This window comes from Neofelis nebulosa, chromosome 7, assembly GCF_028018385.1.
Source record: "Neofelis nebulosa isolate mNeoNeb1 chromosome 7, mNeoNeb1.pri, whole genome shotgun sequence".
Classification (NCBI taxonomy): domain Eukaryota; kingdom Metazoa; phylum Chordata; class Mammalia; order Carnivora; family Felidae; genus Neofelis; species Neofelis nebulosa.
Window position 1 is genome coordinate 39,088,325 of NC_080788.1, and position 25,838 is coordinate 39,114,162.

Here is a 25,838-nt window from a genome sequence, read left to right on the forward strand (position 1 = left end):
GTGGATCTCAGCGTGGATCTGGATCTGATGAGAGCTCTAGTATGTTGTTCATGTTGCCCATCTTTCTGCCTGGGCCCAAGTCCCCCAAATCTGGCATCCCAGATCCCGCCTAGAGGTGGAGACAGCCGGGCACCAAATTTGTCCTGGCCCACCACATGGGGCAGAGCCTTTGCTAGTCTTGTCCTGGCTTCTCCAGGTAGGATGTCTGAGAACAGTCAGACCGTGTCCCCCTAGGATCTGAGGATGAACTCTCTCTCTTGAGCCCAAGACTATTCAGGCTTCTGTAGGGTCTGGGCCCGGGTTCAAGGCCACAGGCCCCAAACTTAGATGGCAAAGCTGCTCTCCCAAAGGGTACTTAACCTCAAGCCCTGAGGAAACCAGGCTGAGAATCACTGAAGTCTGTCTTGCGATTCCCATTCCATAGGATTCTGTCTGAGCAGGACTTGCTGGGGAGGCGGGGAGGAAGGCAGCCTGGCGTGTGATATATAAAAATCCTGAACCCTAACTCAAGACCCTGGGTTCTAATTGTGGCTTTGCAACTAATATTCCATATAACTTGAAACAAGTCAGTCTCCTCTCTGGGCCTCAGTTTCCTCACCTGGCAAATAGAGTCATAATGCCTACTTGAGTATGAAACTCGAGAACGAGACAGGTGAAACCCCTTGTCAAGTTGAAGGTAGGATGCCCCTATTTTCCAAGGGGGTTATGGCTGGGGAAGTTGGATTTGGACTGTATTCTGGCTTCATAGCTCTCCAGCCATAAGACGTTGGGCAAGTCACAGAACCTCCTGTCTATGAAGTGGGCTGGCCTCCCAGGGGTGGCAGGGGAAAGAATGATGGGAAAGGGGCCAGGCACACTGCAAGCACTTGATTGATGTGTGCTGTATTAGTTATCCAATGCTGCATAACAAATTGCCCCAAAAGTCAGCCACTTAAAACCACACACATTTATTGTCTTAACAGTGTCCATGGGGCAGGAGTCGGCATGGCCCAGCTGGCCCTTTGCCACATGGTCTCTCATAGGCCACAATCAAGCTGGCGGCCAGCACCACAGTCGTCTGGGCCCGACCAGGGATGGATCTGTGGCCAAGCTCACTCACATGCTTGTTGGCAGGATTTGGGGCCTCGTGGGTTGCTGGACTGCAGACCTGGGTTCCTCACTAACCTCGCTGGCCTCTCTGGCAGCTGGCCAGAGGCCCCACTCAGGTCCTTGCCGTTTGGGCCTCTCTCCTGGGCAGCTTACAACATGGCAGCTGGCTTCATTCAGAGAGAGCAGAAGGGTGTCCAGAATGAAAGCCACGGTCTTCTGGTAACCTGATATCAGAAGTGACGACCCATCACTTTTGCTGTACTCTGTTGCGAGAGGCAGTCACTAAGTCTAGCCCACACCGACCAGGGGATTACACAAGGGCATTAAATCCAGGAGGCAGGACCACTGGGCTCCCCACCACTCCGGGCAAAGCCCTAAGTGGGAGGGAGCTGTGGACGGAGGAAGATCCTGGGAGAGGTCAGAGGACTGCGCTTCCCGGCAGAGGGACTCCTAGGACAGGGTCCCCAGTGTCTGCACACCCTGATTTTTATCTTCCCTGCAGGGCCTGTCCCATGGGGAGGGGTTGATATTTGTAGCCAGCGGGAGCTGCATTCCAGGGCCGGGTACTTAACATTCCAGAAGAGCGCTCAGCTAATTATTGCCTTGCCCGGCCTAGGCCTGGACCACCCCGGCCCCCCCAAGCTTCCATGGCTCAGCCAGAAGACTCTAGTAGCTTAGTTCTTGGGTCATATTGAGAGGCCCAGAGGTGGGCCGGACTTAAACGGGGTCACATGGCAGTGAGTCAGTGACAGTGTCAGGGCTGGAGCCTGGGGCCTTTTACCCGTGACTTGTGGACAAGGGGGCCAATGAAACGCAGCAGGAGCCATGGCGCTGAGCCTTCGGAAGAGGTGGATGAAAGCAGGCCTCGGACAAATGGCTACTTCTCTGAGCTTCCATTTCCTTACCTGTAAAAAGGGGAATTTTCTCAAAATCCTCTAACACGTGACAAAGACTCTTTCCTTGACCAAATTTCAGACAGGCTCCTTGGAGGCCTCTTTTTGACCAGGCCTCATCCTTGGGCCTTGTCTTTGGCCTGCCCAGCCCAGTTTTAGCAAGAATCCTGCTAAATCAGTTTAGCAAGATGCCCCACCCTTGACATCCGATCCCCCTTTCCTGCCTTCAACAAGAATCCTGTTAAGTCGGTTTAGTAAGAAGCCCCTACCCTTGATGGCAACTCTTCGTGATTTTCCATCCATTGCCCCCCTCATCCTGCTCCTTGTCTATAAAGCCCCAGCTGTCTTCGCTGTATTCAGGGTGGAGCCCGACCTCTCTCCCCTACTGTGGTAGTCTTCCTACCTCTCCCAATGTTCCTGAATAAAGTCTTCCTTACCTACCCTTTTAACCATTTTAGTTAGGGGCAAAAATAACTTTTCTTTAGGGGCACCTGGGAGGCTCAGTCGGTAGAGCGTCTGACTCTTGGTTTTCGCTCAGGTCGTGATCTCACAGTTTGCGGGTTCGAGCCCGGCTTCAGGCTCTGCGCTGACAGCGTGGAGGCTGCTGGGATTCTCTCTCTCTCTCTCTCTCTCTCTCTCTCTCTCTGTCTCTCTCCCCCCCTTTCTCTCCCCCTCGCCGCCTCATTCTCTCCCTCTCTAAGAATAAATTGTAAAAAATAAAGCATAAAATATGCTCAAACGTTCACATACACATGGCACAGGTGTAAAACTTCATACTCCCTCTCTGTCTCCCCAGCTCCCCTTCTCCTTCCTGGGACAGCCTTCGCGAGTACCACATATATACTTTTCTTCTTACGCAAATAGTAGCTTACTACATTCACGGCCGTGCACCTTGCTTTCACTTATTATTATATCTCAGATTGCTCCATACCAATCTACGTCATTCTTTTGACGCCTGCATTGTATTCTATTATATGAATACACCAGCACGTATTTAGTCTCCAAAACGGCAGCAGATTCGTACTGGCAACCCAAACTTTGGTCAACAAACATACGTAAAGCATCTGCCAGGGCTCAGGCATTGAGTGTGTCCTAGAGATAATGGGGGTTGCAGTCCGGGCTGTGCAAATTGGAGCCTCCAAGGCTCATGAAGGCAACAGAGTGACGAGGGCATTGCAGAGCGGAATAACAGGAAAAGAGTCACTCCAGGAAAGGATGCTTCTTCGTTGGGCTGGGAGAGGGGTGGGTCTCTGAACACTTCAGAGGGCTTTCTTTGAAGGGTAATTTGGATGTAGGTGCTAGGAAAAGGAAGGATGGCATTCTAGGCCAAGAGGACTGTGTGAGCAAATTAGAAGAGAGAGGACAGCCCATGGCATATGAATGAGGACCCAGGACCTGTGGATGGAGGTGGAATAAGGCTATTTGGAGCCTGAGTCTGGGGAAGTCTTCACTTTAAGGGGAAGGCCATGGGCTGATTCCTGCTATTCTCCCAGAGTCTCCACGGTGGCCACCTCTTCTGGAAAAGGGGCCTCTGGTGGGGGGGGGGGGATTGGAAAGAAAAGGGGTCTTTTAGAGAGGAGGCAGGCCAGAGGCCACTCTAGGCTGGATGAAGCAGTGGCTTGCGATTATCGATTACAGATTATCAAGATCTGCCCTGTGCTGGGCATTTAATTAATTTAACTGAGGGGCGCCTGGGTGGCTTAGTCGGTTGAGCGTCTGACTTCGGCTCAGATCACGATCTCACGGTCCATGAGTTTGAGCTCCGCGTCGGGCTCTGGACTGAAGGCTCAGAGCCTGGAGCCTGCTTCCGATTCTGTGTCTCCCTCTCTCTCTGCCCCTCCCCCGTTCATGCTCTGTCTCTCTCTGTCTCACAAATAAATAAACGTTAAAAAAAAAAGTTAAAAAAAAAAAAGAATTCAAAGGAAGCTTGTATTCAGATTTAAAAAAAAATAATTAATTTAACTGAACTTAATTTTTGCTGCATTTACTTTATCTATATTTTACATATTTTATTTATATTTATTTAATTTAGGAGAAGTAGTTGCAGACATCATGGTATTTTCCCCTAAGTATTTCAGCAACTATTTCTTAAGAATGAGGACATTTTCCCACAATCCCTATATAGTGATGGCACTCAGGAAACTTAACATCCTCATACTCTTATCGAATGTCCTGTCTGTATGCAAATATGCAGTTGTCTCAATAATGTCCTTTATAGCTTCCCTGTCCTACCCAGGATCTGATCAAGGACCACCCTTGGCATCTCCTTTAATCCGGAATCATTCTCCAGAACTTTATTCACTTTCTTTCATCTTTTCATGCCATTGGCCTTTTGGAAAAGTCCAGGCCAGATGCTTTGCAGAGTGTCTCTCAATTTGATTTGTCTGATGTTTCCTCATGACTAGATCCAGGCTCAATATTTTCAGCAGGAACCCTGGTGCTGTATGCTTCTCAGGTGAATTGGCCCCGTAACTAGTGGTATTAAATATGATCCCTGGGTGGGGTCCAACAAGGAGCCTGCACTTTATTTTGCAGATGAATAACCTGAAGCTCAGAGAGGTCACGTGACTTGCCCCCCTGCGCGCGCGCGCGCGCGCGCGCACACACACACACACACACACACACGCGCGCACACAAGACCAGCCCCGTTCTGACCCTTTTTATTTTTTTTTTAATGTTTATTTTTGAGAGGGGGGGGAGAGGGGCAGAGAGAGAGAGAGACACAGAATTGGAAGCAGGCTTCAGCCTCCAAGTTGTCAGCACAGAGCCTGACGTGAGGCTCGAACCCACTAACTTAATGCGATCGTGACCTGAGCCGAAGTCACATGCTTAACCGACTGAGCCACTCAGGTGCTCCCCCCAACCCATTCTCGCTCTTAAACACTGCTCTGTGCTACCCTTCCATAAGTAATACATAATCATTATGGGAAAATTAGAATACACACATATGAGTGCATGTTTATTTTTATAAAAATGGGGCCATCTTGTTGTCCAAGCTGCTGTTTTCATTTAATACGATACAGCCCAAGAGAGGGAGGCACGGGGCCGTGTTTGTCACCTCTTCTCCCTGTCACCGCCTGTTCAAGCTTGCCCCAGAGGTGCCAGAAACTCAACATGCTCTTGAAGGAGCCAAGGAGAGGGCTGGAGCCAGTGGGCTTGCCCCGATGTGGCTCCCAGACCCCTTAGCGACAGGGACCCTAAGAGGCTGCAGATGGAGGGGCAGGGGCACATGTGCCAAGCCTGCCCTCTCTATGTCTCCACAGCCGGCAGGTCCACACACCGGGCAGCCTGGACATGTTCCCCCATTTGGGTCTCCCTCCAGTTACCCAAGGTTGCAACTCAACCCTCTATGCTCTCAGCACCTCCTGGATGTCATGGGGGCAAAAACCAGGCCAAGCGGTTGCCTGGAGAAGTGGGCGGGGCCCCACACGATGTGGGTAGAGACGCGGGCTCTGGTCTGGACTCTGCCAATGATCGCAGAGTAACCTTGGACAAGTCACATCCCTCTGCTTTCCTCATTCCTTCACTTCACAGTCCGTTCTGCATGCCCGGCCAGGCGGGCTGCTGGGGAGTCAAGGTGGCGCAAGGATTACAATCCAGGGGGGACATGCTGAAGTAGAGTCAGGGGAGGGTCCAGGTGTGGGGCCTGAGGCTGGTACAACTCAAGGACTGTTTGTAAGAAAAAGAACACCAACTTATGAATATAGAACTGGGCACAGAGACTTGCAGGAGGCCTCCAGGGAGTGGACTTGCCCCGGAGGCCTCTGGGAACCAGCTTCTCCCCAACATGCCCTTGGGCCCCTGGGTCTCTACCTGGGACAACATGGTCTAACACTTGTGGTGGACCCTGGAGCCTTGTCTGCTCTGGACTTTTTAATTTTTTTTAACATTTTTACTTATTTTTGAGAGACAGAGAGGGACAGGGCATAAGCGGAGGAGGGGCAGAGAGAGAAGGAGACGCGCAATCTGAAGCGGGCTCCAGGCTCTGAGCCGTCAGCACAGAGCCTGACATGGGGCTCGAACTCAAAACCGTGAGATCATGACCTGAGCAGAAGTTGGACACTTAACCAACTGAGCCACCCAGGCACCCCCCCCCCTTTTCTAATATTTTACTTAGAATTCTTAGATCTACATTCACAACGAAACCAGTCCTGAGTTTTCCCTGAGCTGTTCAGTCTATAGACTGTCAAGCAACTACTAACAAGAATAACTCAGGTCTCTGTTCATTTGGAAGAATGTGCGTAATCTATTCAGTGGGGTAAAAAACAAATTATTTATGTCATAGAGCATGATTCCACTTCTTTCGAAAACTGTACTTTCATAGAATTCAAATAAGTGAACTTCTAAAAGATTTTCAAAGAGCAGGGATGGCTGGTCCCGCCTCTGGAGAGCCTACCTGTCTGCACACGGCTAGGCCTATACCTAGAGTCTTCCCAGAGCCTCCCGAGCGGCCAGGTCTCCCGCTACCTCTCCTAGGAACCCCTCGCTTCCTAGGACCCAGCCAATGTTAGGTCTTCTCTATCTGACCCTCTAAGGGCAACCACTCACCCCTGGGGAAGAGGGGAGCCAAGCCTATTACAGAGGCCGGCTTTGTCCTACATGGTGGTTCAGCAGGAAAGCCCAAACAAGGGCTCCTGAGTCCTGAGGTGGGACCATGGCAAACGGAGTGTGAGGGGGAACGGAGAAAATGTCACACCACCTGGGCCCTGAAAGGTTTCCCAGAGGGGCTGGCTTAGGTTTGGGGTCTGGGGGAGGACCATTTCTGCCCCAGGCGGCCCAGGTCCATGATTCACAGGCAGGCCTCAGAGCTGTGGCAGGATGTGATATCAGCCTTCTCTAGTAGCCAGCCTGGTCTAGGGCTGGGACGGGCTCTACCCAGACTCCCCAAGGAGGCGGCCCCCAGCCCAGTACTGAAAACGTAAAGCCTAACCAGCATGGCTCTTTCTCGAGATGCACAAATATAGTTACTAGAACAGAGTCAAATAAGCCCAGAGAATCATGGACTGTGTGTGTGAGGTCCAGCACAACTCCCAGGCCATTGACTTTCAAACACAACCCCTAACAGCAGGGTGGGTCGTAAGTGCCCAGGAGGAGTTCCACTTGGCCCCTAGAATCAGCCAGCCCAGACTCAAGTTCCTGTCAGCTGCGTGACTCTAGGCACGTCACCTAGTCTCTCTGAGCCTCAGTGTTCTCATCTGTCAAATGGAAAGAACAACACCTGCCTCCCAGTCATCATAAGGAATTAACGAGATAATGCAAGTGAAGTTGCGGGCTCAGTGAGTCACATACAAAGAGATCGCACTGTGCTTTTCTTTATATCGGGTAGGATTATTTTGATTGCAACAGAAACTCACCTAAGCTAGCTATGGCAAGAAAAAGAAAACGGGGGGGGGGGGGGCGGGGGGGCAGGGAAGTTCCCGAAAGGAGCCCCGGGGGTGTCTCCTGGAATCCCGGAGCAGGACCCAGTCGGGGTCGGGAAAGGGTGCCGTTGGGGCTGAGAGCCCCGTGGGTGCCCAGCAGGGCCCCCTCCCTCTCTTACCTTGCCGCTGTCCCCTGGCTCTGCTCACGCCTCCGGTCGGTAGTGGAAAACACAGCTGTCAACAGCTCCCGGCTCGACGTGGCCTCGAGATGTGAAGCCAGGTGGCCTCAGCTGAAGTCTTTGGGTCCTGATTGCAAATCCCCTGCAGAAGACGCCGATTGGCTCGGCGTGGGTCACGTGCGCGCCACCTGGGGCGAAGAAACGCGGCAAATCCCGCTGGAGACGTGTGGCTGATGATGACGCGGAGCAGTGCCAGCAAAGGCGCAACACCAGGCAAAGAAAAAGAAAACAAGAAAGAAAGAAAGTCTTGTAGGCTCCACGTTCTATCCACCCAATCAGACCCTGGGCCCCCACCCGCCTTACACCCCCAGAAGCAAAGCAGGCGGCCACTTCTCCCAGACCGACTGATGTCGCCGGTTCGGGGGCAAAACAGACCCTCCCTCCCCGCGAACGCGTACACAGCAGACACTGTGCTCGGGAAAGCCCATCACGAAGCCTCCGATTTGCGGTTCTGCTTTCCAGTGCGGTGTGTTGAGGACCGTGTGTAAAGACCCTGCGTTTGAACCGGGTGGGCACATGCTTCCCGGCTTGGCACAGGCCGCGCGCCCGGAGGCCGCCACCCTCTGACCTGCTCTCCACACTGGCTGCCTGCCTGGTCCCTGTGGGCGTGCGAGCCAGGAGTCCTACCTGAGTAGGACTGGCGCTTGGGCTCGCAGGCTCTCCAGGGCACCTCTGCTTTTCTCCCAGGTGCATGGCATCCCGGTCTGCCGCCCCGGGGCCGGGCTGCTGGCTGCTGGCTGCACCGAGAGCGCTGACCGAGGGGATGTGAGAGGCTGGGAGGTGAGGAAGGGGTGCTCAAGTGCGGGGTGGGGCGGGTGGATCCCTGAGAAGTTCAGGCCCGGCTAGGCCTCGTAGGCAGTAGGCGGGCAGTACTGTCTGCTGAAAGCCCCGCGCCTGTGACGGTGTGGGAGAGAGGCTGCCCTGGGGGAGGCCTTCCTTCAGAGGTCTGTGCACTAACACGTGTGTCTGCAGGGCACGTGAGCTCTTGCCAAGGCCTTTTCCACCCATCATCTGGAGCCCTCATTATGCCCTTAAGTGGACCCCCACTTTACAGATGGGAAAATTGAGGCTTCACGTCACCCAGCGTGTCCGAGGCAGAACTGGAGTTCCATGCCGACACCTTGGCCGCGTGAATCTCCCGCTCTCCTGCCTCCTGGCCCCGAGTGGGGGCTGTACTTCCTAGGGCTTGCTCCAAGACGCCATCCTCTGTGGCTCCCTTTCTTCTCCAACAGCACTGGCTCCCTGGTCCCAACCTGCCACGACCAGCATACATGTGATGTCATCTGTAGGGACAAGGACTCTCATCCCTCAAGCAGGTGGCCTTTGAGGCCTCAGACCTCCAGAACTAGCAGGACAGCTCTCCTCAAGGGTCACCTAGGACCCCTAAGAGCTGCCTCCTGGCCTTTCTTTTCAGCATTCCCCTGGCCCAGGGGGCCCTCTCAGCCACTTAGTCTGGCTGTCCAGGCCTAGGTCAGAGGTCTGATGGGGGCTCTGGCCCTTCTCTCTGCGGCCCCTCCACTCAGCAGCTCTGTCTCCTCAGTGAACGCAAGCTCCTTAAGGGCATCTCGGTGTCTCCCATGATGCACTGGGTGGGAGGGATCTTCCAGAGCAACAGGAGAGCGGGGAGTGGGTGTGCCTGGCTGGCAGGATGCTGATCTAAGTGCAAGTCCACAGGCCGGCCTGTGATGAACCAGTGAGCGTCTCAGCAGAGAAGGAGTGAGGATCCTTGAAGGCCCTGTGAAGGCAGAACCGGCCGTGTGCTCCAAGTACACAGGCCTTTGCATGTGCCATTCTTTCTAGTGGGAACCTAGACCTCCAGTGTCTGCTCCCCAAGTCCTCCTCAGTAACGGGGTACCCAGTTCTTAGCCAGCTGGCCACAGGCCACCCAGGATAAAGAATATGTTCTCAGTCTCCCTTGCAATTAGGTTGGCCGTGGGATGAAGCCTTGCCAACAGCTTGTAAATGCGGTGTACAAAATCCAGGAATGTTCTTAAAGAGCCCGACTGCCGGAGCTCTTGCAGCCACCTTGCACCAGGAGGAGAGCAATGGACACCCTAGGGGCCCTGGGCCTTCCGCCACCAGATTTCTACTGGAGTCAGACAGAAACTTCTGTCTTGTTGAAGCTACTGTTATTTTTGTGTTTCCGTTTTTGTTTGGCAGTGGTGGTCGCTTTGACTCAGAGCCAAACATAAACTGAACTGATAAAGCCAGCAAACTGGTTCGGTCGTCTAAACCCAGCTCAATAGTCACCTCCCTTAGGAAGTCTTCTTAATTCCCAGGTACAATAAACCACTCCCAGACTCGATCATTCTCTTGTTTTTATTTCCACCCCTTTGTATTGTAACTTACCTGTTCAGGGGTCAGCTCTACTTGGAGTCGGTGAGACTTTGGGCTCCTTCAGGTCAAGAACACTGAAATATCCAGCTCAGAAGCCCTGGAACCTCCTCCTCCTATTACTAGTAGCAGCAGCCTCAATAGTAGCAATAAAACAGTGGATGATATCTATCGAGGGCTTATGATGAGTCAGGCACTATTTTAAGAGCTTGGATATATTACCTTATTTAATCCACATAGGAATCTAATACCTCATTTTACAGATAAAGAAACTGAGGCACAGAGCGGTTATGTAGATTGCCCAAGGTCAGTCGCACAGCTAGAAATTGGCAGAGCTGGGACTTAAATCCCGGGAATCTGACCCCGGAGTCCAAGCTCATAGCTTGTCATTCTTATCTAGGAGTTCCATTAGCTTGTCATAGGAGCGCCTTCAAAATGGGATGTGGGGAAACCGCACAACTCCCCTCACCCTCCCTAGCAGGAAGGAAACAGGAGAAAAGCCCGCTCCAGTTGTCTGCGAACAGAGCTCAGGGCTCTCGCGGAGGTTAGACGTCCCAGAGACTCCCAGAAACTAGCATCTGCCAGGCCACCTGTCTCAGTGATCTCTGCTGGGTAACAAAACACCCCACACTCAGTGCTTGAAATCACACTGGGTTACTCCCCGCTCAGAGCTCTGCAGGTCAGCTGGGCAGATCCCGGGCTCCACGTGGGATCGGCGCGGCTGTGTCCAGCCAGGGGCTCAGCTGGCCCAGAATGTCCAAGAAGCCTCCTCCACACACCTGTGCTGGGGTTTCTCAGCTCTCCTCCATGTGACCTTACCTTCCGCATGCATGGTTCCACATCCCTGTCTTGTCGGCCCGAGTTTCTCTCCACGGCGGCCGACTTCCAAAAGAGAGAGGGAACACAGAGGGCCCCAGGCCATTTAAGGCTAGGCCTGGAACGGGCACAGAGTCACTTCTGCCCTTTCTGTTCATCAAAGAAAGTCACAAGGCCAGTCGAGATTCAAGGGGAGGGGACACAGGCCCTCCTCTTTCTGGGAGGAGCACCATAGACGCTCAGGCAAGGAGAAATCGGTGGCAGCTGCCTTTCAGGTAGTCCAGTCTCACTCCCACATTGCCTCCATGTAGCAGCCCTACTGGGTGACTTGCCGTTCCTTGGACAAGTGCAAGTGCACGCCTCCATGCCTGTGTCTGTGTCATCTGCTGGGACACCTGTTTTTTCCTCCTTCAAGATTCAGCTCCGTGTCACTGTTCGATGGCTCGTTCCCTGACCTCTCAGCTCAGAATTCTTCCTTCCTCCCCTGCTGTGTAGCGACCTCCAGCTTTGCTCATCATCTGCAATCTACAGTCACATTGGCTTCATACAGATCAGTATCCGTCAACAATTGCCATCATGCTGCGTAACAAATGAGCCAGACCCCAGGGGCAAACATTCGTTTAGCTCAGGAGTGTGTGCGGTCCAGCCGATCTTGGCTGGGGCCTCTCACGTGGAGGTCTGACCTACAATAGCCTGGGCTGGGATGCCAGGGGTACCTTGGTTCAGGGCCACAGGCCTACTCATTCAGCAAGCCAGTCGGCACGTTCTCGTGACAGTGGCAGAGAAGAAACGCAAGAGGGGAAATGCGCAAGTGCTTTGTGGAGCCTCGGCTTGCAACAAGTCTGCTAATATCCCATCAGCCACAGCAAATCACAGGACTGAGCCCAGAGCCAGGGCCTGCAGAACATTCTACCCCGGGTAAGAGAGCACTGCAGATTTACTGAGCAAAGCATGTGAATACAGGGAGGGGTGAAAAATTGTGAGGCCATAAATACAATTGAGCTTCCAGTTGTAAGTGGCTGATTTATCTCCACTGGGGGAAAAATTCTGTCCCAAGTTGGTTGGAGGAGATGAGCCAGGGAACTCAGCCATTCCAGCTCTGTGACCTTGAGAAAAACATTTGACTTCAGCTAAAGTCTTGGTTTCTTCAGTTGTGAAAAAGGGAAGAGGGAGGGCTGCCCTCCCACGGCACAGAATTAGGATCAACGACTGAGATCTTGGGTCCGTCCGGTTCCGGTTTCCTCACCCGTAGGATGGTGATGACAGTGACACACGGGGACGTGGCAAGGATCCAGCGAGTCCACATCAAGGACTTAGGTCACTGCCAGACACACAGCAAGGACTGACCTTTGGGAGGAGGGGGCCCTTGTTAGGTGCTCTCCCGACACCCCGCTCTTTTCCTTCCCGGCACCTGTTAAGTGTGAATTTTGTACCGATGTGTACGACTCATTGTTTAAGGTCTTTCTCCCCACCTAGACCAAAAGCTCCATGAGGGCAGGCATTATACTCAGAGTGGTATCCCCAGCGCCAGAAACAAAGAGGGTGCTCGTGGAGTATTCATGGAGTGAGTGGCTGCACGAATGCGTGAATGAATGAGAGGGAGGGTGGGGGGCATGGATGGAGACACATTGGAGGGTTTGGCAAGACTAGAAAAGGCTTCATTATGCCGATTTCAAGGTCTGTTACCAAGCGCAATCTCTTTCCTTCCACAAATCTTAAGTTTACAGGGAAACTGCTGCACCCACACTCTTAGACCCCCACCCCTGATTGATGCCCTGAGCCTGAGGTCTCTCCCCACGACAGTAGGAAGGATCATATGACTAAACCACTGACCACTCTCCCTACCCTCATAACATCGTCCCCCCCCACACACACCAGGGAGCTAACATGGCTGGCTGCTGTCCCCGTTTCACTTGCTGAGTGACCAAGCAATTCAGTCCCGCGCCCCGCAGAAATGGCCAAGGAAGCAGCCCAGAGCACCCAGGTGAGTGGGCACTGAGCAGAAGCTCGAGGATCCACTGCCCTGCCTGAACCTTCACTCCTGGGGAGAAAGAGCCTCAGGCTGGAAGGGCTGACAGAGATGGTCTCAGCCCCGGGTCCTGCCCTTAAGAGTCACGATGGGGCCGCGTGTGGGCAGTTTCAAAGTGCCTGCCCCAGCACTCCAGCCCGGAGATGCTACCCTCATGAAGCCCAGCTGACTGGCCACCTCGGCTCCGACCGCAGCCACCCCTGGGGGTGTCTCTGTTACTTCTGCCAACCACAGTGCTGATGGGCAGTGACGATGGTCTTGGAATATTTAGAAACAGGAGAGGAGGATTAATCCAGGTCATTTGGGAGTAACAGTGACTCACCTCCACTGAGCCTCTGTGAGGCTCCTTTATGCACATCCTATAGCCCCCATCTCCAAGGTGAGGCTTATTATATCCACAGGGCAAATGGGAATCTGGGGCTGGAGATAGTAAGATATTGGCCCAAAGTGACCCAACTAGGCAGTGATCGAAGCTGGGGTGTCTTAACAGGCAGTGACTTTGGAATCATTTCCCACTTGTTTGTGCAAATCCAGTTGCTTGGTCCGTCCCAGGGAGGAGGAGGGAGAGGCGGCCATTCTCTCTCCATGGAATTTTTCTTCTTTGACGAGGGGTCTGGCAAACATGAAGCTTTCAATATATGCGCTCTCACGGCGGGGGTGGCACGAGGCAGAATGGTTTCTGGGTGGATGTCCAGTCCTCATAGGGGACTCAAGTTCGTCTCTAGAGGCCCCTGGCCTTTGCCGCCATCCACAGGGATTAGGGAACCCAGCATCTCCAAGATCAGCATGGCGGACTTGCCCTCCCTGGGGCTCCCAGACCCCATCCTATAAGCAGGGAAGCAAAACTGTTCCCCAGAGAGCCAGCGGCCTCCAACTTGTCTCTCTTTCTCTGAGGCCAGTCGCCTCTCTCCTCCCAGGGAGATCAGATGTGCTCGCGTAATGGAGCTGTGGTTTCCACTCTGGGCTCCAAAGCCAAACTCCATGGCGTTTCAAATATCCCCAAGGCCTCCGCGGAGGAAGGCCGCCGAGCATGTCCCGGGAAAGGGTTGCATCTGGTCTGCGTTAACCAGTAGCTGCCGGTGCCTCGAACCCTGTCGGGGAGCAGGGCCGGATGTGGGGGAGCCCACGAGGGAGGGCCTGGCAGGAGAGAGCTCAGCTCCAGCCCTTCCCTTAGGACCCCAAAGCCGAGAAGGCCCTTTGTGACATTCAGGCCAGATGTCCCATTTCTCAGGGCGGTAGGTGAATCCGGGGTTGGCACAGGCAGTTTCGCGGCAGGTCCGTGAAGCATCCGGGGCTCCCGACACCAGTCAAGAGCTCTTTCCACCGCCTCACGCCAGATGCCTGAAACCTGGCAAGTCCAGGGCAGGGCCTTGTCCCCGGAGGGGGACCCTCGGCCTCTGTGTCTGTCCCTTACACTGCCTCAAAACAGCACGGACGGGCAGGCGGCTGTTGGCGGCCAGCCCAAGAGGAGGCAGAAGCTGGCACGGGGGGTTCACATGACTTCAACCCGAGGTGGGGAAAACAGCAATGCTGTAAGAAGAAGTGATTCACAGAAGGCAGAAGGCATGAGGCTCCCAAGCCAAGAACAGAGCAAGGGTTTCTCCAAACACATGCTTTTTGACCTGCAAAAGCTTCCCCACACCCCAGGCCCATCTTCACAGACTGGGTTCAGCCCGCACTGCCGGAGCGCCTGGCCCAACCCGGTCCTCCCTCCCACCGGGCCCACGGGTGTCCCGGCGGGTTCTCCCAGCGGCCCCATTTCAAAGAGGAGGGAACTGGGGGCTCCCCTCTCCGAGCACGGACACTATGTTGGGGTGGGAGGAGTCTGGCCACTCCCTCCAATTGCTTGTCTCCACTTGGGAGCCCGAGCTGGGGCACGTGGGCCCCCCTCCTGGGTGTGCTGGCTCTGGTTGTGGGTGCTCCCCAGACCTTTGTCCTGGGGCTCCACCCAGGGTCCAGCTGAGCGAGGGGCAGAGAGCAGGATGGTTACGACCTGATTTTGTGTGCTTGTTCTTTGGCCCCGAAGAAGCCTTGAGAACAAAGTTTTATATAAGTAAGAAAGACGGGGGGTGGGGGGGGGGCGGTGTTTTTGGAGCTGAGTTTTCTCACACCTCCCCATCCACACCCCAACAGCCTAATGATTTAATCTTTTTTTTAAGTACAATAAGTTTAAATAGTGCTGGAAAAATGTAAACAATGCTCGCTCTTTATCCTCACTGTCTGGCGAGAAGAAAGAAAGTGAGAGAGAGAGAGAGAGAGAGAGGAAGAAAAGAGGGAAGGAAGAAAAAAGGAGGAAGGGAGGGGAGGGAGGGAGGAGAATAAAAATGAAAACGTCTCCAAACTCAGGAAAGCACAGATTAGAAAACAAGGGCATCAGGAAATGTCGACATCGCACCCTTCAGATTCCATCCTGGGAGTACAGAATCATGTGGCCTCCCTGCTGCACCAAAGAATCTTTAAGTGAAGATTCAGGGCACAGAGCCCGGTCTAACATTAATTCTCTAAACCATTGGCTACATAGTTTTTAATTTTTCCCCATTACATTTCTGAAACGAAACTAGAAATATCGAGAAAATTAGCAAAGTGCCAATATTCCTGCCATCATAGTGCAAATATACACACATGTGCGCCCCAGCGTATACATACGCATATACACAATTCAGTACATTCCTTTTTTCACTTTATAAAAGACCAACAGGCCCGCATTTGTTATTTGTTCTTTTAATGCTTGTTTAATTTGAGAGAGAGCATGCAGAGGGCAGGGAGACAGAGAGGGATAGAGGGTCCGAAGAGGGCTCCGTGCCGACAGTGGAAAGCCCAACGTGGGGCTCGAACTCACGAACCGTGAGCTCATGGCCTGAGCCGAAGTCAGATGCTTAACTGACTGAGCCACCCAGGTGTCCCAATAGACCTGCATTTCTTTTTTCTTTTTTCAAGTTTTTTTTAAACATTTACTTATTTTTGAGACAGAGAGAGACAGAGCATGAACGGGGGAGGGGCAGAGAGAGAGGGAGACACAGAATCGGAAGCAGGCTCCAGGCTCCGAGCCGTCAGCCCAGAGCCCGACGCGGGGCTTGAACTCACGGACCGCGAGATCGTGACCTGAGCTGAAGTCGGACGCTTAACAGACTGAGCCACCCAGGTGCCCCTAGACCTGCATTTAAATCCCAGCTCTGGCCAAGCCACTTCAGCCCCCTGCACCCAGGTTTCTTCATCTATAAAATGAGGCAATCAGTGCTACCGTGCAGAGCACAGGAGATAATGTGTGGGGAGCGTCTGGCCGTAAGTGCGTGGCTCTGTGATGGTTGCTCTTACTACTGCCGATGAGCTAGGGGCTGCCTCCCCAGGCTCCCTGAGTGCCAGGGGACCCAGAGGGCCCCCACGCATTTATTCATTCCATAGCCACTTAGACAGTGTGTGCTGTAGGCCAGGCCCTATGCTGGGTGACAAGGGCACAGAAATGAACGTGACTAGGTCTTGTCCTCAGTCCAGAGCTCAGTCCGGGAAAGGGGGCAGATAAATACACTGGCAAGTGAGAACCCGGGTGACGACAGTGATGGCGGCCATACAGATGGATGCTGTGAGGCTCTGCACAGAAGTTGATGGAGCAGCCAGCTCACAAAAGAAGAGGGTGTGTGTGTAAAACTGACACCTGGGAGGGCATTTCAGGCAGAGGACAAAGCACGTGCAAAGGCCCGGAGGCCCCAGAGAACATGGGCCGTCCTGGGATTAGCAAGTTTCCAACTGTGACTAGGACAGTGGATATTAACAAGGAACGCGGCTACGGGGGCCTGAGCTTCGCATGACATGGGAAAGCTCTGGGGCCCATCCTTACACCAACAAGAAGGCTTTCAGTGGCAAAGAGCAGAACACTCTGATGCAACCGGCTTAGCAAAAAAGCGATATAAGAGCTCATGTGTCAAGGAGATGAGAGGAATGGCATCTGGGTTTAGTTCATCCAAGCAGCTCAACCGCATCTTCAAGGACCCCATCAATTCCTGCCTCCGCTCTGCCACCTTCAGTGTGTCAGACTATCCTGAGACTTGTCCCCTCACGCACTAAGGTGGCTGCCTTCGTTCCAACATCACACGCAGACGCCACAGTGTCCAGAGGGGCTCCACGCCGCTCCCACTCACCCCCCTTCCCTCTCTCAACCCATCAAATTCCTTCCAGAATTCCCCTAGCTTCCCTCCACCTATGACAGGCCAGCAGGCATCCCATACCTGCCCTTGCACCCATTTCTCGAAAGAGGCGAGGACCGCCATGCTTGGCTGAGACCCATGAAGAGCCTCCCCTGGGGAGCTCCAAGTTGTGGGGAAAAAGGAGACAGAGAACAGCGTTGCTGCTGTGCCAGCAAGGGACAAGTTCAAGAGCGGATGTGGAAGAGGCATCCAGCACTGTCTGGTAAAATCCCGAACGCACTGGGGAGTCATTACTTACCCTCTCTGTGCCTCGGTTTCCTCAACTATAAAATGGGAATAATAGTTTCTGCCTTACAGGGTTACTTTTGAGGGTAAAATCCCATACCTCCTATGGTGCCCGACACATATTAATCTGTCATAAATATCAGTCAGCACTAAACTATCCTTCTCCCTAATCAAAACTCTCATTCTCTAAGGTCCCAGGTAAAAACACATCTAGCAGCGTAACAACTGGAGGGTCTCTTCATCCCTCCCTGGGCCTCAGCTTCCTCATCTCCAAAATGAGAAATTTGGGCCAAATAACCTCTGTACCCTGAACTTTTCAGCCACGAGCCTTTCTGGGGTCCACGATCCATACCAGATCGCTCACCCGTTCTGGAACACACCCTGCTCCCGCTTGCTCTGGCCGTGTTCTCAGTTTGGAACGGACACCCGTGTTTTGGAGGCTACCTCAAAGGCTCCATGTCGGAAACTCTTCCCATTCGGCTCTCGAATTCAGCTGAGCTACACCTGCCTCACACTCAAGTCCTGGGAGCAGGTGTGAGCCCTGGAGGGGAGCCCGTGTTTGAGGGCTGAGTCCCCCGGTGACCAGCAGGGGGCAGTGCACAGCAAGGGCTCTGGTACCACGTTCCTTCCTTCTTACTAACACCATGAGGGATCAGGGAATATTTATTGAGGCCTTACCTTGAGCTGAAGAAGGCTTAAATCACCTTCCATGGAATGTCTTCTTTCATCCCTGTAACGTCCTACCCACGAGGTAGTTATTGTTATCATCCCCACCCTACAGATGAAGGACCTGGGGCTCAGAGAGATGAAGTGACTGGCCCAAGGTCACAAGGAAGGTGAATGATGGAGCCAGAAACACACCCCATGCCTGTCGGACTCCAGAGGCCTTGTTCCCTAAACAATAACTTGGTGTCTTAGGAAAGAGAACCAAATGCCCACCCCCTAGACGTTACCCAGATGTTGTCCTTTTCCGTTTAAGGTGGGTTATGTGGCCCAGTACGTGATCTATCTTGGTGAACGTTCCGTGCGAACTTGAGAAGAATGTGTATTCTGCCGTTGTTGGATGACATATTCTATACATGAAATCCAGTTGATTGATGGTGCTGTTTAGTCCAACTGTGTCCTTACTGATGTCCTTCCCGCTGGATCTGCCCATTGCCGATGGAGGGGTGTGAAGTCCCCAACGACAACAGTGGTTTGTCTATTTCTCCTCGCAGCTCTTTCAGTGTTTGTCCTCGTGATGTTCCCTTCCTAGGTGCGTACACGTTAAGGATTGTTATATCTCCTTGAAGAATTCGTCTCTTTATCATTATGCAATGCCCATTTTATCCCTGATTGTTTTTCTTGTTTTGAAGCCTGCTTTGTGTGAATTACTGTAGCTGTTCCAGCTTTCTCTGATCAGTGTTAGCACGGTATATCTTTTTCCATTCCCTTCCTTTTCACTTATCTGTGTCTTTATTTTTAGAGCAGGCTTCTTGTAGACAACAGATAGTTGAGTCTTGTTTTGTTTTGTTTTGTTTTTATCCCTCTGATAGTCTCTGTTTTTTAACTGGTGTATTTACACCATTCATATTTCGGCTGATACTAACAAAGTGGGATTAATACTGACCATGCTCATAACTGTTTTCTGCCTGTTGCACATGTTTCTTTTCTTAATCTTCCCATCTATTTCTGCCTTACCTGGTCTTATGTGCTTCCATTTTCTCCCCCCTCTTAATATATCAGTTAAATTTCTTTAAAAAATATTTAGGGGCACCGGGATGGCTCAGTCGGTTAAGCGTCTGACTCTTGAGTTCAGCTCAGGTCATGATTTCACAGTTTCATGGGTTCGAGCCCTGTGTTGGGCCCTTGTACTGACTGTGTAGAGTCTGCTTGGGATTCTCTCTCTCCTTCTCTCTCTCTCTGCCCCTCCCCCACTCATGCTCTGTCTCTCTTAAATTTTTTTTTCTTTTTTTTAGTTGTTGCCCTAGTGTTTGCAATATATCTTTACAATGAATCAAGGTTCACCTTCAACAGCACGATACCGCTTCATGGCACCCAATACCAGCGTGCCCCCAGTCCCTGCCTCCCACCCCTCGTGACATTGCCAGCATTCATTTCACTAATTCAAAGGCTATAATCACCCAATACTTTTTTTTTTGCTATTATTTTTGCTTCTAGCAGTTATCCATTAGATTAAGAATAAGAAAAATAAAATATTTTATTTGATCTTCATTATCTCTTCTCTGATACTCTTCCTTTCTTTATGTAGATCCGAGTTTCTGACCCACATATTTTCCTTCTCTCCAAACAACTTCTTTTAACATTGCTTGGAAGGCGGGCCTACCAGTGGCAGATGTCATTGATTTTGGTGACGGGGGTGTTCCCAACACACACAGGTTACACCTGTTGCGATTGTCCCACGGTTCTTGGATATTCTGTTTCTTTTCTTTTCTCCCCCCATTCCTTTATCTCCTTATGTTTCATTTTTAGAATTTCCTTGTTTGTTTGCTTCCTGCCCTGTTGTCTTTGGGTTTCCCTAAGAACTCCTTCTGAAAGAGAGTCTGAGTCTTGTAGCTCTTTGGGTTGTAAACCACCCTTAGTATACGGGAGACTGGCTGCACTGGTGGTAAGATGTTGGGGAGGGAAAGCATCCTGTACTCTTTTATCATTAAATCTCCGATTTTTTCGTTGGCCTGACCCCCTGGGCTGTGACCTTCAGAAGCACATCTCGGCCCTCTTTTGCTCCCCTTACATGAGATGGGAAGGCTAGAAAGGGTCAGAAGTGTCTAACTGTCCTACCCCCAGCCAGGCAAGGCTCTGGGAAAGCAGTTTCTTCTGAAGGGCAGGTCTTTGTTACGGAAAAAGCTCTGGGCATATTGCAAAGTGTTTATTTTTTCTGCTCCAAACAGAAGGGGTTTTTCTCTGATCTTCATCATATGAACTGGGTAGGGCTCCTGGGGGTGAAGCCCATAAAAGTACGGGCGTCCCTAGGAGGGGACCACGTTTGTAACTTGCAATCCAGTCCACACCCAGCTTCCATCAGGTCCTCACAATCACCATCTCATAGCAACAACACAATAATAATAATTCATTAATAAAGAGAATGGGAGAAAGCCTTTGGAGATAACGGGGATGTTCATGGCGTAGTCAATGCTGATGGTTTCACAGATGCACGCTTAGGTACACGCTCGTCAAGTCGTATATGCTAAATATCTACAGCTTACTGTATGTCAATCACACCTTAAAAATGTGTTTTTAGGACTACCAGGCGCGGGGTGGCGGGGGGCGGTGGGAGGGTATAGAAATTACCATTTAAGTAATCCTAAGAGTTACTGGCTCTGGTGGCTTCTGCCCCCGATGAGCTGATCCGGGTTGTGCTTCTGCATATTCCCCCTTCTCTCCAGGTTTCAGGTTGGCAGTTTGCCCATTGGCCCTCCTTCTCTGCTGGACCTAAAAGTTGTGGACTTTGGGGCACCTGGGTGGCGTCAAGCGTCCGACTTCGGCCCAGGCCATGACCTCACAGTCCATGCGTTTGAGCCCCGCGTCGGGCTCTGTGCTGACAGTGCAGAGCCCGCTTGGGGTTCTCTCTCTTTCCCTCTCTCTCTGCCCTCCCCCCCTCATGCTTCCTCTCTCTCTTAAAAATAAACTTTAAAAAATAAATAAATAAAAGGTGTTGACTTTTAGCTTGTTCAGCTTTCTCTTGTTGTGAGGATGGGAGTGGCAGGTTCCCAGCTCTTCACGCATCCGAGCTGAAACCACAAGTACCCCCCTTTGCTGGCATTTTAACACATCTGCCAAAGGCCTGCCCTCCCATCATGGGACAGAGGGACAGGCTATGTTGGCAGAGTAAATCCAGGAGCAGCTCAACCCACTACCGGTCCACTCAGCAAACCTGCCCTGCTCCCTGCAAGGAGGAGGCACCACCCTGGGGAAACGGAGGCCCTAGGGAAAGAGCCATGAACCATGTCCCAAGGGCCCATCAGCCTCCCCATTCCTCTGCCGGCTCTAGCCTTCTGAATCCCTCTATCTCCTCCAGGGACCAGACCAGGCTATACTAGAGGTAGAAGCAAGGGGTCATGTGAAATGGGTGTGAGACTGAGGTCAGGCTGGCAGGCCCACCAAGCACAAGCTCCGCCTTTCACCGACTGACCTTCTACGGCTTCAATCCCTTGTACGCTTCGAAAGGAACAGTACTTTCCAACTGCGGAGAGGACGGAAGTGCTTGGCACTGAGCCTGGCATATCACAGGTATCCCACAAACACATTTCCTTCTTTCCCCCCAGGAGCCCCTGTCACCTCCGGAAGCCAGTCCGGTAGCCCTGCCTTGGCGCTGAGTGTTCCCCGGTCGGCACCGCCTTTCCGCCATCCCCCGCCCAGCCCAAGGGCTACCCAGAGGATGGAACGAAGGAAGTCTGAAAGCAAGTAACAGTGTTCACAGAGTTACATGCCAAGTACTGCTCTAAGTACTTGATGTGTATCCGCTGATTTGATCTACACACACGCAAAATGTATGATCTAGGAAATACCGGCATTCTTATTTTACCGGTACCAGTAGAAGTACCGAGAATCACAGCAAGAATCATAGCCAGTAAATGGCAGAGCCTGGGCTTGAACCCGGGAAGAGAGGGTAGAGGAAGTAAAGATCCCTGACCTTGGGAGGAGGACGCTAGGCAGAGGTCGAGTCCCTCGCACTATACTGGGTTTAGCTGTGTAGTTTAAGGACTCAAGTCTTCCTCCAGGGCCTTCGGGCTCCAGGGTTCACTGAGGGGATGTTAGTGCTAATGGGGGATTGGGAGCCCCGAGGGAGCTGGGCCAACCCTGTGAGACAGGAAGGGGCTTGGGGATGTGCCCCTGTGCCCCACCCAGGGCTTTCCTTGTGCTTCTGCTGCTTCTCAAGCTTGAATAAGCACAGGAACCCCCTCAAGGATCTTGTTAAAATGTAGCTTCGGATTTAGTAGGTTTGGGGTGGGGCTCAAGATTCCGAATGCCTAACAGCCTCCTGGGGGATGTTGCCACTGCTGGTCTAAGGACCACCCTTGGACAAACAAGATTCTGGAAGCCCCACATGTCTCCAGCCCAGCTTCCTTCTGTCGCTTCTTGCTTCTCTCACTCCACCTGCCTGGTTCCTTCTGTATCGCTGGCTCTGGAATGAGAGTTCTCGCCATGCCACTTCCTAGGTGGCAGGGCAGCCTCTGAAGCGCACTCCAGAAAAGCTACCCAGCTACCCGGGGAAGGGTCAGCCACATAAACCAGTTACCCAGCACGGGCCAAGCGTGCACGTTGGGCCCAGCACCTTCCATCACCTCTAGATCCCAGAACGCTGGCTTCTGGCTCCAAAGCAGCACTTATGTCACCTGTAGAATGGAGACATGATCACAGAGCCTGCCCTCACGGAGCTGGCGGGGGGAATCGAATGTGTTGGCAGTGTAAAGAAGGCAGCCGGGTAACTGGCACCCAGTAAGCACCACTTGAGCAGCCTCTAATTTTTTCGAACGAATAACCAGCAGAGGTGGGTCTGAAGGTCACTTACCGATCATTAAGCACAGTAGCCCACAAACTTGACTGTGCATCAGAATCGCCCGTGGGGTTTGTTAAAACACGGGTCTCTGGACCCTACCCCCGGAACTTCTGATTTAGGAGGTCTCAGGGGGGACCTGAGAACCTGCATTTATGACCGGTTCCCAGGTGATGCTGATGCTGTCGCTGCAGGGGCCGATGTCGAGAACTGGGGGGAACTGCTCTGGGGGAACGCCTGCCCCTGCCCGATGAGGAGGAGCCTGGAAGCCAGAGCTGGCAGGGCTAGGCCGGGTCACACCAGGAGGTAGGAGCTCCAGGGACACCAGCGAGGGGCTCTTCTGAGACCAGAGGCCCCTCCGCAGACCTCTCCTCCAAGCCTGCCCCCTCTCGTCTGGCCCAGCGCCACAGCCCTCAGAAGGCCCCTTCACCCACCTTTGTTTGCATTCCCAGAGCCTGCGTCAGCCCGGGCAGTGGGCATGTCTATGCGGGCAGCCTGGCGCGGTCCTGGAGGCTGGCCCTGTGCTCCAGGCCTCCTGGGCTGGTGCCGTAGTGGCCACGCAGGGCTCACTTAGCAGGCCAGTGACTCATGCTTCCTCCTGGATTCCGGGAAATGCTTCCCTGCTGCTGCCGCCTTTTTCTTGTTAAATGAGAACTTCACTGCAGACTTCCATGGAAACTTCAGGATGGGGAGGCAGGGGAAAAGATGGACAAATCCATTCCCCAGAGGGGACCCAAGAATTCCCATCTCTCTCTCTCTCTCGCTCCCTCTCTTTCTCTCCTACACACACACACACACACACACACACACTCCCACCCTCTTGCCAGCCCTGGCCTGAGCCCCCAACCCACCACGGAGCTTTGGTCCAGCAGGGCCAGCCCCAGAAATGCTTGCTTTTATTAAAAAGGAATGGCCTCACAAAGGCACGACTGTAGGAAAGGTTGTAATTTGCCCAAATAAAACTTAATTTGATCCATGAAATAGCTGTGGTTTATTGTGTAATAGATGTGCTATGTGTTTCAATTTAATAGAAGCCAATATAATAGGGGGCCAGCTGGGGCCTCCAGAGTCCCCGTCTTTCCCACCACGCACAGTAGGGCCACACCGCCCTCCCTGATGGCGGGACCCTCCACCAGGAAAGGATGGAGAAGGGTTGGCCACAGGCTCCTGGCCCAGACCGGGGAGGCCTGTGGGAGAAAGAGACAAGAGTGCTTGAAGGAAAAAAAAAAAAAAAAAAAAAGGAAAGGAAAGAAATTAAAACCACTCTTTTTCCAAAGCAAGGCTGTGAGTGTGTGAGTCTGAGGAGGGGGCTGGGGAGCTGAGTCACTTTCCTGTCCCCTGCTGGAGTGGGCGGGCCCCTGCCAGGGGCTGTGGGAGAAAGCAAAATGGTATGTCACCTGGAATGTGTTTGGGGGGTGTCCCTCTGGAAAAGCCTTCAGGGGCAGTCCCTGGGATAGTGGGCGGCTGCCTTTGCCCCCAGAGCCTCTGTGTGAAGGCTGGCTGTCGCCAGGCTCAGCATGAAGGCAAGTACAGGCTGGGGGAGAGAGCTGGGGGGGGGGGGGGGGGGCTCACTCAGATATGGTGAGGCTCCCAGAGAGAGTCCAGCCAGCGCCCCTTGACCCCAGCCCGGGCCCAGAGAGGGCCCGTGAGCTGCACAAGGTCAAATAGCCAGGGAGCGGCTTGACTGGCTGTCTTACAGCCCGTCAGGAGCGTTGACCAACTGACAGAGACCAGTAGGGGAGAGAGGTGGGTGGGAGTAGCGGGACCTCACATTTTTCAGGTGTCTCCTGTGAGGCTGGTCATCGCCCTAAGCATGTCCTGTGCATTACCTCATTTAACCCTCACGACAACACTATATGGTAGGCAGTCGTGACCGGGGGTGGTGGCTCGTTCAAAGCCATAGTTGCCCCTGGACCTTCTGCTGCCTCCTGTAGGTGGAGACCGTGCCCCACCAGCAGCCCCGCCCATCCCCCAATCTTGCCCTGCTCTGGTGGCTCCGATCCTGGGACCAGGTTGCTCCTGACTCATTCTCCCCACGAAGCTGCCATTAAAAGGCCTTTATTTGGCTCAGAGTAATGTTGGGCAAACCTCTGAGTCCCAGTTTTCCCATTTGTAAAATGACAATAAGTACACATACCCCGCAGAGGCTGTTCTGGAGAGGAAGTGAGATACCATACAAGAGCATTTAAGCCAGGGCTTGGCACTCAGTAGATGCTCATTAAATCCATCTGTTTCGAACAACTTGCACTGAGAATGCCATATGCCAGGTACATTCTGGACATCAGTTTGGGAGAGAGAACCATCTGGATTTGAATCCCAGCTCTGCCAGTTGCTTTGCAGGAATCTGGACAGGTTATTTCACCTGAGCCTTAGTCTCACCACCTAAAAAATGGGCAGAACACTACCTACTCCACAAGGATGATGGGATAATGTAATGAGATAATAGATGGCATGTATAATAAGTGCTCAATAAATGATAGTTGCTTTGGGGCGCCTGGGTGGCGCAGTCGGTTAAGCGTCCGACTTCAGCCAGGTCACGATCTCGCGGTCCGTGAGTTCGAGCCCCGCGTCAGGCTCTGGGCTGATGGCTCGGAGCCTGGAGCCTGTTTCCGATTCTGTGTCTCCCTCTCTCTCTCTGCCCCTCCCCCGTTCATGCTCTGTCTCTCTCTGTCCCAAAAATAAATAAAAAAACTTTGAAAAAAAATTTTTTTTAAATAAATAAATAAATAAATAAATGATAGTTGCTTTATTATTTATTATCATCATTATTATTCTCTTTCTAAACTCTATTCCATGGCCTGACCGCCAGCGGATATGACCAATCTGTCTAGCGTAGTGCTATTCTCCTCTGGCCTCCAAGGATTTCTTAGTCTATCTGTGAACTGGAGTTTCTGTGCTGAGGCTCAGAAAATTCTCTGTATCCCAAGAACCCCAAAACAAATCACATATGAATCCAAAGATGGAAAGAATGGAAAGCAGTTACCCTAGAAGCATCCGCAGGGCATAATCTTCTGTTCTTTCCAGAAAATGTCACCTGTCTGCCAAACCCATTACTGGGCTGGACACAGGTGGGTCTGTAGGGCACCTGGAAGGGCAGGGGCCTCATCAGGCAGGGCGGGGTCTTCTCTGAGAGCCAAACGAGGGGGAGAGGCAC

At 52.6% G+C, this 25,838-nt stretch overlaps 2 long non-coding RNA genes across 4 annotated transcripts; both read right to left on the reverse strand.

Annotated features, from left to right (window-relative positions):
• Positions 1–931: 931 nt before the first annotated feature.
• Positions 932–14,977, reverse strand: LOC131516379 (uncharacterized). Of its 3 annotated transcripts, none has more exons than XR_009264043.1 (4): positions 9,931–14,977; positions 8,209–9,316; positions 7,522–7,751; positions 932–1,994 (listed from the first exon to the last, which is right to left on the reverse strand). It is a non-coding gene; the product is annotated as an uncharacterized LOC131516379 (long non-coding RNA). The 3 variants fall into 3 exon arrangements; XR_009264042.1 differs by having other exon boundaries at positions 932–1,313; positions 1,871–1,994; positions 8,209–14,977; XR_009264041.1 differs by having other exon boundaries at positions 8,209–14,977.
• A 5,065-nt stretch (positions 14,978–20,042) lies between these two features.
• Positions 20,043–23,442, reverse strand: LOC131516380 (uncharacterized). Its single transcript, XR_009264044.1, has 4 exons — positions 23,119–23,442; positions 22,427–22,523; positions 20,479–20,619; positions 20,043–20,229 (listed from the first exon to the last, which is right to left on the reverse strand). It is a non-coding gene; the product is annotated as an uncharacterized LOC131516380 (long non-coding RNA).
• Between the last annotated feature and the right edge of the window lie 2,396 nt (positions 23,443–25,838).